Raw genomic sequence first — 15,920 nt, 5'->3', positions numbered from 1 at the left:
GTGTCTGTCTCTTTTCCTGTCTTTCTGTGTCTGTCTTTCTCTTTGTCTGTCCGTCTTTGTCTGTCTTTCTCTGTCTGTCTCTGTCTGTTTCTGTCTGTCTGTATCTTTCCCTGTCTGTCTCTCTTTCCCTGTCTTTCTGTTTCCCTGTCTTTGTTTCCCTGTCTGTCTCTTCCCCTGTCTCTCTTTCTCTGTCTGTCTCTTTCTCTGTCTGCCTCTTTCTGTCTGTCTCTTTCCCTGTCTGTCTGTCTTCCTCTTTCCCTGTCTGTCTCTGTTGATTTGTCTTTGTCTCTTTCCCTGTCTGCCTCTGTCTATCTGTCTATTTCTTTGGGAACTCCTTCAAGACTGTTGGAGAACCATTTCCGGTGACTACCTCTTCAAGCTCATCAAGAGAATGCCAAGAGTGTGCAGAGCAGTAATCAAAGCAAAAGGGGGCTACTTTGAAGAACCTAGAATATAAGACATATTTTCAGTTTTTTCACACTTTTTGTTAAGTATTTCATTCCACATGTGTTAATTCATAGTTTTGATGCCTTCAATGTGAATGTACAATTTTCAGTCATGAAAATAAAGAAAACTCTTTGAATCAGAAGGTGTGTCCAAACGTTTGGTCTGTACTGTATATATAAACACACACATACATACACACATACACACATACACTCAGCTTTATATATTAGATGTAATTAAATGTAAACATAAACACACTTGGGGTGTGCTCACTTTTGAAATTGAAATGCCGGCCCACAGCCTGTGTGTTGCATGGACCGCACCTCCCTGCTCTTTTAACAATTTGTGAGGAAAGGGGCAATTGATACTGTGAAGGTAGCCTAGGCTAAAGATTGCTTGTTCAAACGTAATAAGATTATCTGTGTATGTAAATAATCAAAATATAGATGTAGTTGCATAATTATCTGTGCGTCTATATGGCAATCGCACAGACGCCATAATATGATTCTAAGCTGTATAGTCAAAAAAGGGTTACCAAGGATAAGTGAACAAATGTACAAACAATGAACAAAGAAGTTACTTATGCTTATCAGTAGTTTCACACAAAGGAGGAATGTGTCATCTGTGGGATAAAATGTGGGTTTCTATGTCCCTATGCACCTCCGTGTACTGTTTAAATGTGAGAAAAAAGACAGATTGATACTTTTGTACATGTCTAAAGGTTGAAATGTAATACTAATATCTGATCTATGGAATACACGAGTTCAAACGCAAGCCTGGGCTCAATCAAAGAACATGTCCTGTGTTCATTATTGAGTCTTATCATATCTGCGCAGATACCTAATTTGGCCCCGTGCCTCTGCTGCCCTGAACAAGACTACATTAGCAGTCTTACCCAAATTTCTCCCTTGACAATATTACTGTACCGCTGTGTTCCTGGAAGGATTTTTAATATCCAGACTCCAAAAAGGGTGAGAAACTTATGTCTTGTGGGTAATGCCAGGCGTCTGCGACCAAGAGGCCTAGACCGGTCACTGTAGCATGTCTTCCTTTTTCTATAGGCCTGTCTGTTGCACGGACCTCTCTCGGTACTTTGTTGACCGACTTTGATAAATGGCTCCACAGAACCTGGAGCTAGGGAATGGCCATGCATGATTAGGGTGCAAACCTAGTGGTGGCACAACGGCTGGGTGATATCATGTGTGCACTGCATGGATCAACGTGGCTGTACTGCAATTTCTATGACAGTCTTATGTCCTTAATGCGCTGCTGCAGAGGTCAACTCTTGCTAGCCTGCCTATGACTCAGCACACAGCAGGTCGACACCCGAGTTTGCCATTGTTGATCCCAGACACCGGAGAAACCATTGGAAAGAGTGTCAGAATCTGCAATGTGAACAGAGTCCAATGCCTTCATGACAGTCAAAAAAAGTTTGTGCAAAGCTCCGTGTGACACGGGAACGTGACAACTGGCTTTTCTTCCTGTGTCTCGCTGTGGTTTTCCACTGAACATTGAGAGAATTAGGAAGAGCAGCTCGCCGGCACGTGACTGTAAGTTTCCAAATCACATAGGAATGATTTGTCACATGATGACTGCTCAAAGGAGTGTGGCAGTGAAGGCGCCAAACCTAATTCTTGCCCTTGGCGCTAGAAAACCTAGATCCGTCTCTGCATTAGATCGGATGATTTGGCCAACATCCATCTTGGCCGCCTCTCCTATAGAGAAGCAGGTCTGATGTCTCCTAGAGTCCAAAATCAGATACGCCTGACCAATATCTCCCAGATAACTGTTGGCAGAACCCGATGTTATTGCCGTATTCGACTAATGTGTTTGTGGTCCTTGTATTAATAGCATAGTGGCAATAGCAGCTCTGGATGTTGCATCTCAATCTTATTCTAAAGCACGTCTATAAAATAAAAGTCCCAGTTAGCGATCACCATGAAAAAGCAGAACAAGATCATTAAAGGGAACCTGTCAGGAGCAATATGCAGTACTACGAGCAGTTCTGGGTGCATATTGCTAATCCCGGCCTAACTGTCCCTGTATACACTAGCATAGATAAAGGGATCTTTAGAACAAGTATTTCTAAGGATCCTTTATGATATGCTAATGAGGGTGTGCACTAGTCACAAGGGCATTAGTTCCTGCGCTCGTTCCACCCTCTTAGCATGTTAGTATGCCGACAGGGGTCCACAGGGGCGAGCTGCCATGCTATTCAATATGCATTGCCTAGCGTCATCAGCGGTGACGAGCGTACCTTTGTCTATTGTCACTGCATCAAATGCCGGGCAGTGAGCATCATCAGAAGTCCCCGCACTTCTGGTCATACGCACTATGAAGCTGGGTGTTCATGTCCCGGCTTCAGAGAGGTTTAGTGTGCATGACCCGAAGTGCCAGGGACTTCTGATCATGCGCACTGAGAGAGAGAGAGATATCCAGAAAGAGACAGCCAGACAGCCCTACAGAAACAGACAGAGCCAAACAGAGACATACAGAGAGACAGATAGAGAGAGAGAGACAGAGAGACAGACAGAGAGACAGATAGAGAGAGACAGATAGAGAGAGACAGAGAGAGAAAGACAGACAGAGACAGACCGAGAGACAGAGAGATTCAAACAGCCAGAGAGAGAGACAGAGAGAGACAGCCAGAGAGAGAGACAGACAGTGAGACAGATAGAGAGAGACAAACAGCCAGAGAGAGACAGCAAGAGAGAGATATCCAGAAAGAGATAGCCAGAGAACCCTACAGAAACAGACAGAGAGCCAAACAGAGAGAGACAGAGAGAGAGACAGCCAGAGAGAGACAGACAGACAGAGACAGAGAGAGACAGTCAGAGAGAAACAAACAGCCAGAGAGAGACAGCAAGAGAGAGATATCCAGAAAGAGATAGGCAGAGAACCCTACAAAAACAGACAGAGAGCCAAACAGAGAGAGACAGAGAGAGACAGAGAGAGACAGAGAGACACATACAGGGAGAGACAGAGAGACAGACAGAGAGAGATCCAGATAGAGAGAGAGAGACAGGGAGAGATCCTGTTTTGCTAATATTTTTAACACTAAGGTTCAGATACGGCTTTAAAGAAGGCAAATAAGTAATTTTATTATAAAGGTTAATATGAAATACAAACTTAAAGGAAAAATATGATATTGCGTACACTTTTGTATAATCAACATACTAAGGTTAAGTACAGTTAAATATACTTACAATCACCAAGGAGCTTTGGACACCATCTGCCTGGAACATTAAGAATCAGAAGCACACCAAGGACAGAGAACTCCTGGAAAACCCCAACACTGACCGGACGTCTCGGTACAGGTAACACGAGCTTCTGTCCTTGCTATACTTATCTGATCTTAAATAGAGGTTTGTACAATAATTACAAGCCTTAAAGTTAATGTGTTGTAGTCTTATTGATCCATGCCCTTTGATGGCCAGTCATTGGGCATAGATGAATCAGAGATAGGCTATGTGCACACGGTGCGTTTTTCTCGGCGTTTTTGCGCGTTTTTCGGGTGCGTTTTTGGCCTCAAAACTGCATGACTTTGCTTCCCCAGCAAAGTCTATGAGTTTTCATTTTTGCTGTCCCCACACAGCGTTTTTTTTCAGCTGCGTTTTTGTGGTGACCACAAAAACGCAGCATGTCAATTATTCCCGCGTTTTTCACTGCGCTTTTCATCCATTGAGTTCAATGGGATGTTGAAAGACGCAATGAGAAACGCAAATAGCTGCGTTTTGGTGCGTTTCTAAGACCAAAAACGCAGCTATAAGCGCAGGAGGTGGGTAGTAAAGTGACGTGTACAGGAAGAGGATTCCTTCTGTCAGTATAGACAGAAGCATGAATCCTCCCGGTACCGTCACCGCCGCGTCCATCTCCCGTCCTGTGCATGTATGCTGCCGTGCGGCGCCATGTACAGGCAGGAGGAGGAAGCGGCTGCGAAAACAAAAGTTAACAGTAGAATAAAAAAAAAAAAAGTTATACTCACCTGTCTGCAGCCTCGCGGTGCCATGCCCGCTCCCAGCTCCTGTCACGGTATCGCCGCTCCCGCTCCGGCTGTGTGCAGTCTCCCCGGGGCAGGACCTTGCTTGCAGGACCTGGCGATGGATCACCTGATGCAGTCACCTGACGCATCAGCTGATCGAGTCTCGGGCTGACGCGGGCGCCCGGCCGGTATCAGCGGATGCGTCAGGAGACTTCATCCCTGATTACCGGCAGCTGCTGCAGCGATCGGACGGGATCAGACTCCCGCCCCATCGCTCCGGGAGCTGCCGGTAATTCAGCACATAAGTGAGTATTATTTTTTTTTTTTTTTTTTTCTACTGATGCATCAGCTGATTGTATAACCGGCTTTTATACAATCAGCTGATGTGTGATGTGATTCACATCCTTGAACCTGACAGATCATCTGATCGCTTTGCCTTCCAGCAAACCGATCAGATGATATTGGATCCGGATTGGACGGCGCGGGACCCTGACCCAGGATTACTGCGGAGGGGGGTTTATTTCAATAAAGATGGAGTCACTAATTATGTTGTGTTTTATTTCTAATAAAAATATTTTTCTGTGTTGTGTTTTTTTTTTATCTTTACTAGAAATTCATGGTGGCCATGTCTAATATTGGCGTGACACCATGAATTTCGGGCTTAGGGCTAGCTGATAATATACAGCTAGCCCTAACTCCATTATTACCCGGCTAGCCACCCGGCATCAGGGCAGCCGGAAGAGTTGGATACAGCGCCAGAAGATGGCGCTTCTATGAAAGCGCCATTTTCTGGGGTGGCTGCGGGACTGCAATTCACAGCGGGGGTGCCCAGAAAGCATGGGCACCCTGCACTGTGGATTCCAATCCCCAGCTGCCTAGTTGTACCCGGCTGGACTCAAAAATGGGGCGAAGCTCACGTCATTTTTTTTTTTAAATTATTTCATGAAATTCATGAAATAATTTAAAAAAAAAGGGCTTCCCTATATTTTTGGTTCCCAGCCGGGTACAAATAGGCAGCTGGGGGTTGGGGGCAGCCCGTACCTGCCTGCTGTACCCGGCTAGCATACAAAAATATGGCGAAGCCCACGTCATTTTTTTTTTTTGGGGGGGCAAAGAAATCCTGCATACAGTCCTGGAAGGAGGATGCTGAGCCTTGTAGTTCGACAGCTGCTGTCTGCTCTCCTGCATACACTATTGGATGGAGGATGCTGAGCCTTGTAGTTCGACAGCTGCTGTCTGCTGTCCTGCATACACTATTGGATCGAGGATGCTGAGCCTTGTAGTTCTGCAGCTGTCTGCTCTTCTGCATACACTAGTGGAGAATGAAGAACACATTGAAGAAGGAAATGACATCAGACCTTTTTTTTTTTGTTCACTGATAAAAAACGCATAAGGACGCAGTGAGCAAAAACGCAGCAAAACGCAGCAAAAAAACGCACCAAATCGCGGCAAAACGCGTGCGTTTTTTGCCGCGTTTTTTCGACGCAGGTGCGTTTTTGTGCGTTTTTAGCGGCCAAAAACGCACAAAAACGCAGCGTCAAAAAAACGCAGCGTGTGCACATAGCCATACACCACACATCAGACAATGGGGTAATAAACCCACAGACATTCAAATCTCCCAAAAATACACATCAGGTATTTGAGCTAGGTAAATGGATATATTGTCTATCTGTGTATATAGCAAACACATAAAACATCAGATTGTTGAACTAAAGTAAATCATAAGGTTTCTGTTACAATGGTATATTGTCTGTCTGTATATTCAAGACAAACACACAGAAATCCTTAAGTATATACAAGATTTTGTAACCATGTACACTTTGTCTGTCTGACTAATCAATATGTTCTAGTTTAACATAATGTATAGACTCAAAAAATAGCCATTTTTATATTTGCAATACAGATCCAGATAGAGAGAGACAAACAGCCAGAGAGAGACAGCAAGAGAGAGATATCCAGAAAGAGATAGCCAGAGAACCCTACAGAAACAGACAGAGAGTCAAACAGAGACAGACAGAGAGAGAGAGACAGAGAGACACAGAGATAGAGACAGAGAGACAGACAGACAGAGACAGACAGAGAGAGACAGAGAGAGAGATACAGAGAGAAAGACAGACAGAGACAGACAGAGACAGACAGAGAGAGACAGACAGAGAGACACAGAGAGAGATAGAGAGGCACAGAGATAGAGAGACACAGAGAGAGAGAGAGACAGAGAGAAACAGCCGGAGAGACACAGAGATAGAGACAGAGAGACAGACAGAGAGACAGACAGAGACAGAGAGACAGACAGAGAGAGACAGACAGAGAGACAGATAGAGAGAGACAGAAAGCCAGAGAGACAGACAGAGATAGAGACAGAGAGACAGACAAAGTGAGACAGCCAGAGAGCCACCAACAAACAGACAGAGAGCCAAACAGAGAAAGACAGTGAGAGAGAGAGATGGAGACATACAGAGAGACAGAGAGTGCGGTGTCTTCTGATCATGCACACTGAGAGAGAGATAGACAGAGAGAGAGAGATAGATAGAGCCAAACAGAGACAGACAGTGAGAGAGACAGAGAGAGACAGAGGGAGAGACAGAGAGAGACAAACAGGGAGAGAGACAGACAGAGACAGACAGGGAGAGAAACAGACAGGGAGAGACAGAGACAGGGAGAGCGACAGAGTGCAGTGACTTCTGATCATGTGCACTGAGAGAGAGCAAGAGAGCTATCAAGAGACAGACAGAGAGCCATACAGATACAGACAGAGATACAGACAGACAGAGACAAAGAGAGACAGATAAAGAGAGAATCAGACAGAGAGAGACCGAGACAGACGGAGACAGACAGATAGTGACAGAGAGAGAAAGACAGAAAAGGAGAGAGGGAGAGAAAGAGATACTATCCCGGGCAATGCGGGGTATTCCGGCAGTTATTCATGTAATGCACGGTTTAGTCAATGAGATATAGTGCTTTTATTTGTATTGCAGATTAATTACATTTTTGTTTATATTTTCAAGTACAGGAATCAAAACAAATTGACGTCATCATATCTCAGAACATAGATGTTATACGATGTGTTCTGCATTCTATTGTGGACATTCATCACGTGGAATACATCAGTTGTCAAAACGTCGAGGAAATCCTTGATCAAAAACACAGTCACGACGTAGAAGTGACAGAAGGCAAGCCTCCACCTTACAGTACGCATCACAGGATCCAAAGCCAATGTGACTGCTCTCGCCACACGGTGAACCTACTAAATTTGAAAATCAATGTATCACATTAATCAAATCTACCATTACAGCCATACAGAGCAAGAGAAACAAAAAAGTTGCAAAATATTAAGAAAAACGAGATATGTTTTTTTACTAATCATTGTTTCTCCTCCTATTTTCCACACTTTTACCTTCTTGTCTTGTTTCTTTACAAATCATGTGAAAGTGATAACAGTTTGAGAAGTGCAGTCACGTACAGACTGGGAATCGGAAACTTCAATGTATGTTTTTGGACGATATGCACTGTACGTATGCGAGCCGATGGAATATAAAGTGTCTGGCTGCTGCTGCTTCTGCTTCTTATTTTAATAATTATGTAACTTTACCTTAATTGTAACAAATTGTTTGGATAATTGATCTGAATTCTTGTTTTCCAGTAACAGTGCCCATCGTGTCTATGGAGAGTATCTGAAGAAATGTTGTTTTATGGCAAAATGTCAGACTCTTTTTTCTCCAATCCTAAACAGATCCTTTAAAGAAGGTTTCATATATTTCTATGTTGTGTAAGATGTGAAGTATTTTGATGGAGTAGAGAGCAGAGAAGACTCCACTCCATCCATGACAGTCCATGGTCCTTCTAGACAATACACTTGTATGTATGAAAATTATTTAAAATACACATGTTTTATTATACACATGTTTATTTCCTTTGTGTGTATTGGAACAATACAAAAAAAAAGATAAAAAGAGGCAAATTGGACACAATTTCAAACAAACCCCCCAAAATGGTCCGGACAAAATTATTGGCAACTTTCCAAAATTGTGGGTAAAAAAACTTTGCTTCTAGCATGTGAAGTTCATTCAAAAACACCTGTGGCAAGTAACAGGTTTGGGCAATATGGAAATCAGACTTGAAACCAGATAAAAATGGGAGAAGTTGACTCATTCTTTGCATTGTGTCTGTGTGTGTTGCACTAAGCATGGAAAATAAATAAAGAAGAGAACTGTCTGAGGATTTGAGAACCAAGATTGTGGGTAAACAACTTTGTTCCCAGAATGTGATGTCAGTTCAAGCTCCCCTGTGACAAGTAACACGTGTGGGCAATGTGAAAATCACACCTGATTCCAGATAAAAATGGGAGAAGTTGACTCAATCTTTGCATTGTGTGTCTGTGTGTGCCGCACTAAGCATGGAGAAAAGAAGAGAACTGTCTGAGGACTTGAGAACAAAAATTATTGAAAAATATAAATGATCTTAAGGTTACAAGTCCATCTCCAGAGATCTTCATGCCTCTTTTATCCATGGTGTACAACATAACCAGGAAGCTTACAACCCATGGAACTGTAGCTAATCTCCCTGGATGGGAAATAAAAACTGATGAAATGTTGTGACGCAGGATAGCCCGGATCGTGGATAAGCCACAATCAAGTTCCAAAGAAACTCAACCTGTCCTGAAAGCTCAGGGGGCATCAGTGTCCACACCAATAATCTGTCCACATCTGAATGAAATAACATACTATGGAGGAGACCCAGGAGGACCCCACTGCTGACACAGAAACAGAAAAAAAGCTAAAAAATATTTGAGTAACCAAAATCCTTCTGGGAAAGCATTTTTTTGACAGATGAGAACAAGATAGAGCTTTTTGGTAAAGTGCATCATTCTACTGTTTACCAAAGACACAATGAGGCTACAAAAAAAGATCACAGCACCTACAGTCACATATGGTGGAGGTCAGAGATGTTTTCGGTTGTTTTTCTGCCTCTGCCACTAGGGGCCTTGACTGTGTGCAAGACATCATGAAATCAGAAGATTACCAACAAATTCTGGGTATCAATGTAGTGCCCAGTGTCAGAAAGCTGGATGTGCGTCATAGGTCAGGGGTCTTCCAGCAGGACAATGACCCCAAACACTTTAAGAAGCTCAAGGAAATGGATGGAAAGAAAGTGCTGGAGAGTTCTGAAGTGGTAGCAATGAGTTTGGATCTCAACCCCATTGACACCTGTGGAGAGATCTGAAGAGAAGAGAGAAGAGAAGAAGGGAGGAGAGGAGAGGGGAGAAGAGAAGACACCTTCAGATATGAGAGACCTGGAGACGTTTATAAAGAAGAGTCCGAGATTCCAGGTGAGAGGAGGAAGAAATTTGTGGACAGTTAAAGAAGGAGGCAACTGATGGAAGGGATTTATTCCCAAGGACGTGCAAACAAATATTGAGTTGAGGAGGACAACAATATGGTGCGGCACATTTATTGAGCTTTGTGTCAAATTATGTCCAATTTGCCTTTTTTACTCTCATTTTTTTTTGTATGTGCGTTGTTCCAACACACAGAAAAGAAATGAAGGGTGCCAACACTTTTGTCCTTGACTGTATGTGTACAGTATGTCCATCGTATGTGTGTATATAATATTTTGTGCGTTTGTATGTGCACATTATGTGTACCGTTTGGAGGTATATAGTGTGTGTGTAAGAATGTGCACAGTATGTGTACCATATGTATACAGTATGTGTGTGTATGTATATCTACAGTATGGGTATCATATATATGTATACAGTATGTGTGTATGTGTACAGTATGTATATATAACAGAAGATAGAGGAAAGCTGAACACGCCCAACAATGTGAGTCACCATGTATCCATGTAGTGCACGGTGACACATATGATTAAGGGCGCTTCTTTGCATCGGAAAGGGGTCAAGGCTACTATGCCTATGTATGTATACAGTATGTGTGTGTATGTGGACAGTATGTGTGTTTGTATGTATACAGTATGTGTGTATGTGTACAATATGTGTGTATTGTATGCAGTATGTGTGTATGTATGCAGTATGTGTGTATGTGTACAGTATGTATGTGTATGTATGTATACAGTATGTGTATATGTATGTATGCAGTATGTGTGTGTATGTCTACAGTATGTGTGTATGTATGCAGTATGTGTGTATGTGTACAATATGTGTGTATGTATGCAGTATGTGTGTATGTATGCAGTATGTGTGTATGTGTACAGTATGTATGTGTATGTATGTATACAGTATGTGTATATGTATGTATGCAGTATGTGTGTGTATGTGTACAGTATGTGTGTATGTATACAATATGTGTGTCTGTGCATTGTATGTATACAGTATGTGTGTATGTGTATTTTATGTGTACATTATGTGTGTATGTATGTAAACAGTATGTGTGTATGTATGTAAACAGTATGTGTGTATGTGTATGTAACGGGGTGCCAGGGGTGCCTCCGGCCTTGTAGTCGTGGCCCTTGCTGACAGGCTTACCCCTGGTTCCACCGTCACTTTGGGGACAGGAGATGTCGTGGTGGGGCAGAGTGTGGTGGTGCAGGTGTTGTCCGGCGCACAAACACTCTTCAGGCATGGTTCGATGCAAATAACAAACATGTTTTATTCTTCGCAAGTCTCCACACGTGGCAGTAACAAAACACAGTGCTGTGGCGCTTCCTTTAGCTGAGGGAAAGCCTGCCCTAGCGTCCCCTCAAGTGGGTGACTTGCCTGACTACTCCTCTTCGCCCGGCTCCCACTTCTGGCTACCCACAGCCCGGACCCAGACCGGACTGCTTCACCCTACGAGGTTCCGCCCGCTCCTTTTCTCTCCGGCTTCCCTGTTCTTCCAGCTCCCTTCTTTCTTTCTTTCTGCCCACTCAGCTCCACACTCTGCCCCTGGCTGTTTCTTCTCTCCGGTCCCGGACACAACACCTTCAGCACACACTTCCTTTCCCCCTAAGCTGCCGGCTCCTCCTCCCTCCTGTACAGTTTCTATGGGGACAGCATTAACCACTTCAGAGAAAACCTGTGCTTCCTTGTAAGGGGTCTGCCCACCCCTTACATACCTCCCCTCTTTAAGTCTAAGCCTCCCGGCAAGGCATAAATCTAAAATCACATTTTAAAACTAAACAAAGTCATTTTAATGAAACTGCGAACATGTTCACCTGAGGGCACCCGCAAGGGCACACCAGTCCAGCGCCCGGAGTTCCTCCTGGAAGCTCCCGGTCTTAGTCGTGCCCGGAGGCCGTTGGCAGGCACTCCCGGTCTTAGACGTTAGCTGGCAGGAACACAACTCGGCAAAAATCTTCTTAACGACGCGGAGGGAGCCCCTGGCTCAGTCCAGCATCAGGCTCTCTTCCGGGCTCAGCAACTTGAACGGTTACAAACAACACACCTTCTTCCGGCTCAAAACAACGCCGGTGTTGAACAAGAACAGGCCCGCCATCTTCCGGTCTTGAAAAGTCACTCCGGATGATATGCACGTTGCCATTCGGCTCGTTGGGCCTGCATGTACTCCGACAGGGACTGTCCGGGCAACCGGTGCAGCCTCCGGAAGGGCTCGTAGTTGGCGGGTTGCTCCAACGTCTCGGGTGGGAGAGTTCAGCTAGCACCGGTCTTTGCTGCGACCGCCGCCGGTATTGGCATTCCTCCCACTCGATTTCCTGTTGCCACTGTGCGGCCTCTTGTGTAGTGGGCCGCTCCGGTCCTCCTGGCACAGCCAGTAGGTTAAGGGTGGGTCCTTCCGCAGCCACAGTCTGCTTCGGGCGTCCTCTGCCCAGGCTAGTTGCTACTAGTGCGGCTACCGCAGCTTGCTGTCTTCCTGGAGTCTCTATCTTGCTCGGAGTCAGCGTTTCTGGTAATGGCGTCGGGGTCAGTGGAGATGCTGGAGGAAGTGGAGGCGGGCTTACTTTTCCCGCTCTTGGGTATACTCCACTCCCAGTCTCACAAATCAGGTCGACCCCTACGCGGCGGTTCTTCTTTTTCTCTGGAACACCGCCCACTTCACATATCTTCCTTCGTGCCCTGGGACCGGCACCTCCCCTCTTTGGGTGGAGTACTCCGAACTTCTTTTTCGGCACCGGCCAGCCCCAGGCTCTTCTTTTGGCGCCAATTTTTCGCGCGCTTTCTGTTTCTTCACAGACGACGGCCACCTTGCCGCCATCTTGTGCCCGGTCCAACGCCTCAGGCACTGTTTCTTCTTCCCACCATGGGACTGGAAATCTTCGCTGAAAGTCCTGATCAGGGGCCCTTGGCACCACTTGGTCTCCATCTTCTTGGAGCGGGTCCCCTTGCATATGATCCGGATCCTGCCGACTACGCCACATGTAACGGGGTGCCAGGGGTGCCTCCGGCCTTGTAGTCGTGGCCCTTGCTGACAGGCTTTCCCCTGGTTCCACCGTCACTTTGGGGACAGGAGATGTCGTGGTGGGGCAGAGTGTGGTGGTGCAGGTGTTGTCCGGCGCACAAACACTCTTCAGGCATGGTTCGATGCAAATAACAAACATGTTTTATTCTTTGCAAGTCTCCACACGTGGCAGTAACAAAACACAGTGCTGTGGCGCTTCCTTTAGCTGAGGGAAAGCCTGCGTCCCCTCAAGTGGGTGACTTGCCTGACTACTCCTCTTCGCCCGGCTCCCACTTCTGGCTACCCACAGCCCGGACCCACACCGGACTGCTTCACCCTACGAGGTTCCGCCCGCTCCTTTTCTCTCCGGCTTCCCTGTTCTTCCAGCTCCCTTCTTTCTTTCTTTCTTTCTGCCCACTCAGCTCCACACTCTGCCCCTGGCTGTTTCTTCTCTCCGGTCCCGGACACAACTGCCTTCAGCACACACTTCCTTTCCCCCGAAGCTGCCGGCTCCTCCTCCCTCCTGTACAGTTTCTATGGGGACAGCATTAACCACTTCAGAGAAAACCTGTGCTTCCTTGTAAGGGGTCTGCCCACCCCTTACATGTACAGTATGTGTGTATGTATGTATACAGTATGTGTGTATGTGTACAGTATGTGTATTGTATGTATACAGTATGTGTGTATGTGTACAGTATGTTTGTATGTATATATACAGTATGTGTACAGTATGTGTGTATGTATGTATACAGTATGTGTACAGTATATGTGTATTGTATGTATACAGTATGTGTGTATGTGTACAGTATGTTTGTATGTATATATACAGTATGTGTACAGTATGTGTGTATGTATGTATACAGTATGTGTACAGTATATGTGTATTGTATGTATACAGTATGTGTACAGTATGTGTATGTGTATTGTATGTATACAGTATGTGTGTATGTGTACAGTATGTGTGTATGTATGTATACAGTATGTGTACAGTATGTGTGTATTGTATGTATACAGTATGTGTACAGTATATGTGTATTGTATGTATACAGTATGTGTACAGTATGTGTATGTGTATTGTATGTATACAGTATGTGTGTATGTGTACAGTATGTGTGTATGTATGTATACAGTATGTGTACAGTATGTGTGTATTGTATGTATACAGTATGTGTACAGTATATGTGTATTGTATGTATACAGTATGTGTACAGTATGTGTATGTGTATTGTATGTATACAGTATGTGTACAGTATGTGTGTATGTGTATCGTATGTATACAGAATATGTGTGTGTTCACAATGTTTGTGCATTGTATACACAAGAATTTTTTTTCTTACCTGGAGGGACCCACTCGTCTGGCAACTCATTCAGACACTGCAGAACTGTGGACACAAAATTAAGATTAGAAGAGGTTAGATATTTTTCCCTGGCCAGTATGTATGACATATTTATACCAGGCTGCGGAAATAACCTTTAGGGTATGTGCCCACGATCAGGAGTCGCTGCCTTCAGAATACAGCGGGTCCTGACCGGGGGGGGGGGGGGTGGCCGGCTCTGAGTCACTGTGTCTCCTTTATATAACGCCATGACACAGTATATAAACATTTACACTATAAGATACATAAATCATTGTGACAATTCCAAGTAAAAGTAATTCTGAAACATATTATAGAAATAACTGTCTGCATCTTTTGGTTCCCAAGGAAAACATCACTGGTTGGAATTGAGGAGACCTTGAAGAAGATTTCCCAAGAAAAGAGGATGATTCTCTTTAAAATGAAGGCAGTCTCATACTCAAATATGTAGTGGATATAGACCCTGAAATTCTAAAGTTTAAAACTTGGTTACCCTTTTGTTTGTCACTATAGTGACTGAATACCACATACAAGAGAGAAATAGCACCATACCATGACCAGACCACATATTACCACCACATAGCACGCTGGCTCAGTGGTTAGCACTGTAATCTTTCAGCACTGGGTTCCTGGGTTCAAATGCCACCAAGGACAACATCTGTAAGCACTTTATTTGTTCTCGCCGTGTTTTCATGTGTTTCCTTCCGCACTCCAAAGACATCCAGATAGGGACTTCAGATTGTGAGCCCCAGTGGGGACAGAGTTGCTAATGTATGTAAAGCGCTATGGAATTAATAGCACTATATAAGTGAATAAATATTATTATTATTATATTACACAGTGACCGAATTACACGTCATAAAAGGGAGAAATACCACCACACCATGACCAGATCACATATTACCACCACATAGTGACTGAATAATACAATACTGATCATTAATATAAAACACAAAACTAATAAAGCTAACATTATACATAGGAGCTCTGTATATAGTGTATAGTGTACAGGTAATACAGTTATCACTTGAGACATTATACACAGGGGCTCTGTGTACAGTAAATATAAAGCAGTGTATTGTGTACAAGTAATACAGTAACTTACCAATGTTGTCTCTAGGTGAAGTCATTCATCTTCGCTTTTCCTCTTCATCCAGTACAGACCGCTATCACTTCTTCCAGCCTGGACTCACTGCTGAAGAAAATAACATGCAGACATCTATAGCGGATCCCGTCTAGTACACATTTCCTACTTCTTTCCTGATTTCTACTCTGTGCCAGATGAAGAAAAAAGCAACGTAGTGCCGCCCTGCACAGTAACAGGACCTCTCTTTTGTCCACCCCCATGGAAAACAGTATCCTCAAAAGTAAATATATATTACAGCAGTAGTAATGTCCCCCATCCTGATCCTCACATGTCATCCATCCTGGTCCATAATATAATCCCCCATCTTGGACCTCATTAGTCCTCTATCCTTGTCCACATATAATCCCCCATCCTGATCACTATATGTCATCCATCCTGGTGCACATATAATTCTTTATCCTGGTATCCTGGTACTCATATTTCCTCCATCCAAGTTCCCATATAATTACCCATCCTGGACCCCATAAAACCCCTCATCTTTGTCCTTATATGTCATATATCTCCTAATTTCCATATAATCCCCCTTCCTGGTCCTCATGTCCTACATGATAGTCCCCATATAATCTCCCATCCTGGGCCCCATATGTCCTCCATCCTGATATCCAAATAATCCCTCATCTTGGACCTCATATGTTCTCTATCCTAGTCCACTTATAGTC

The 15,920-nt window shown here is 44.2% G+C and overlaps 1 long non-coding RNA gene across 1 annotated transcript; it reads right to left on the bottom strand.

Annotated features, from left to right (window-relative positions):
• Positions 1 to 7,365: 7,365 nt before the first annotated feature.
• On the bottom strand, positions 7,366 to 15,298 carry LOC142256203 (uncharacterized). Its single transcript, XR_012727498.1, has 3 exons — positions 15,220 to 15,298; positions 14,097 to 14,141; positions 7,366 to 7,673 (listed from the first exon to the last, which is right to left on the bottom strand). It is a non-coding gene; the product is annotated as an uncharacterized LOC142256203 (long non-coding RNA).
• Between the last annotated feature and the right edge of the window lie 622 nt (positions 15,299 to 15,920).

The sequence above is a fragment of the Anomaloglossus baeobatrachus genome, chromosome 11, assembly GCF_048569485.1.
Source record: "Anomaloglossus baeobatrachus isolate aAnoBae1 chromosome 11, aAnoBae1.hap1, whole genome shotgun sequence".
Lineage (NCBI taxonomy): Eukaryota > Metazoa > Chordata > Amphibia > Anura > Aromobatidae > Anomaloglossus > Anomaloglossus baeobatrachus.
Note: the sequence above shows the minus strand (reverse complement) of the source record. Positions and strands in the feature narration are given on the sequence as shown.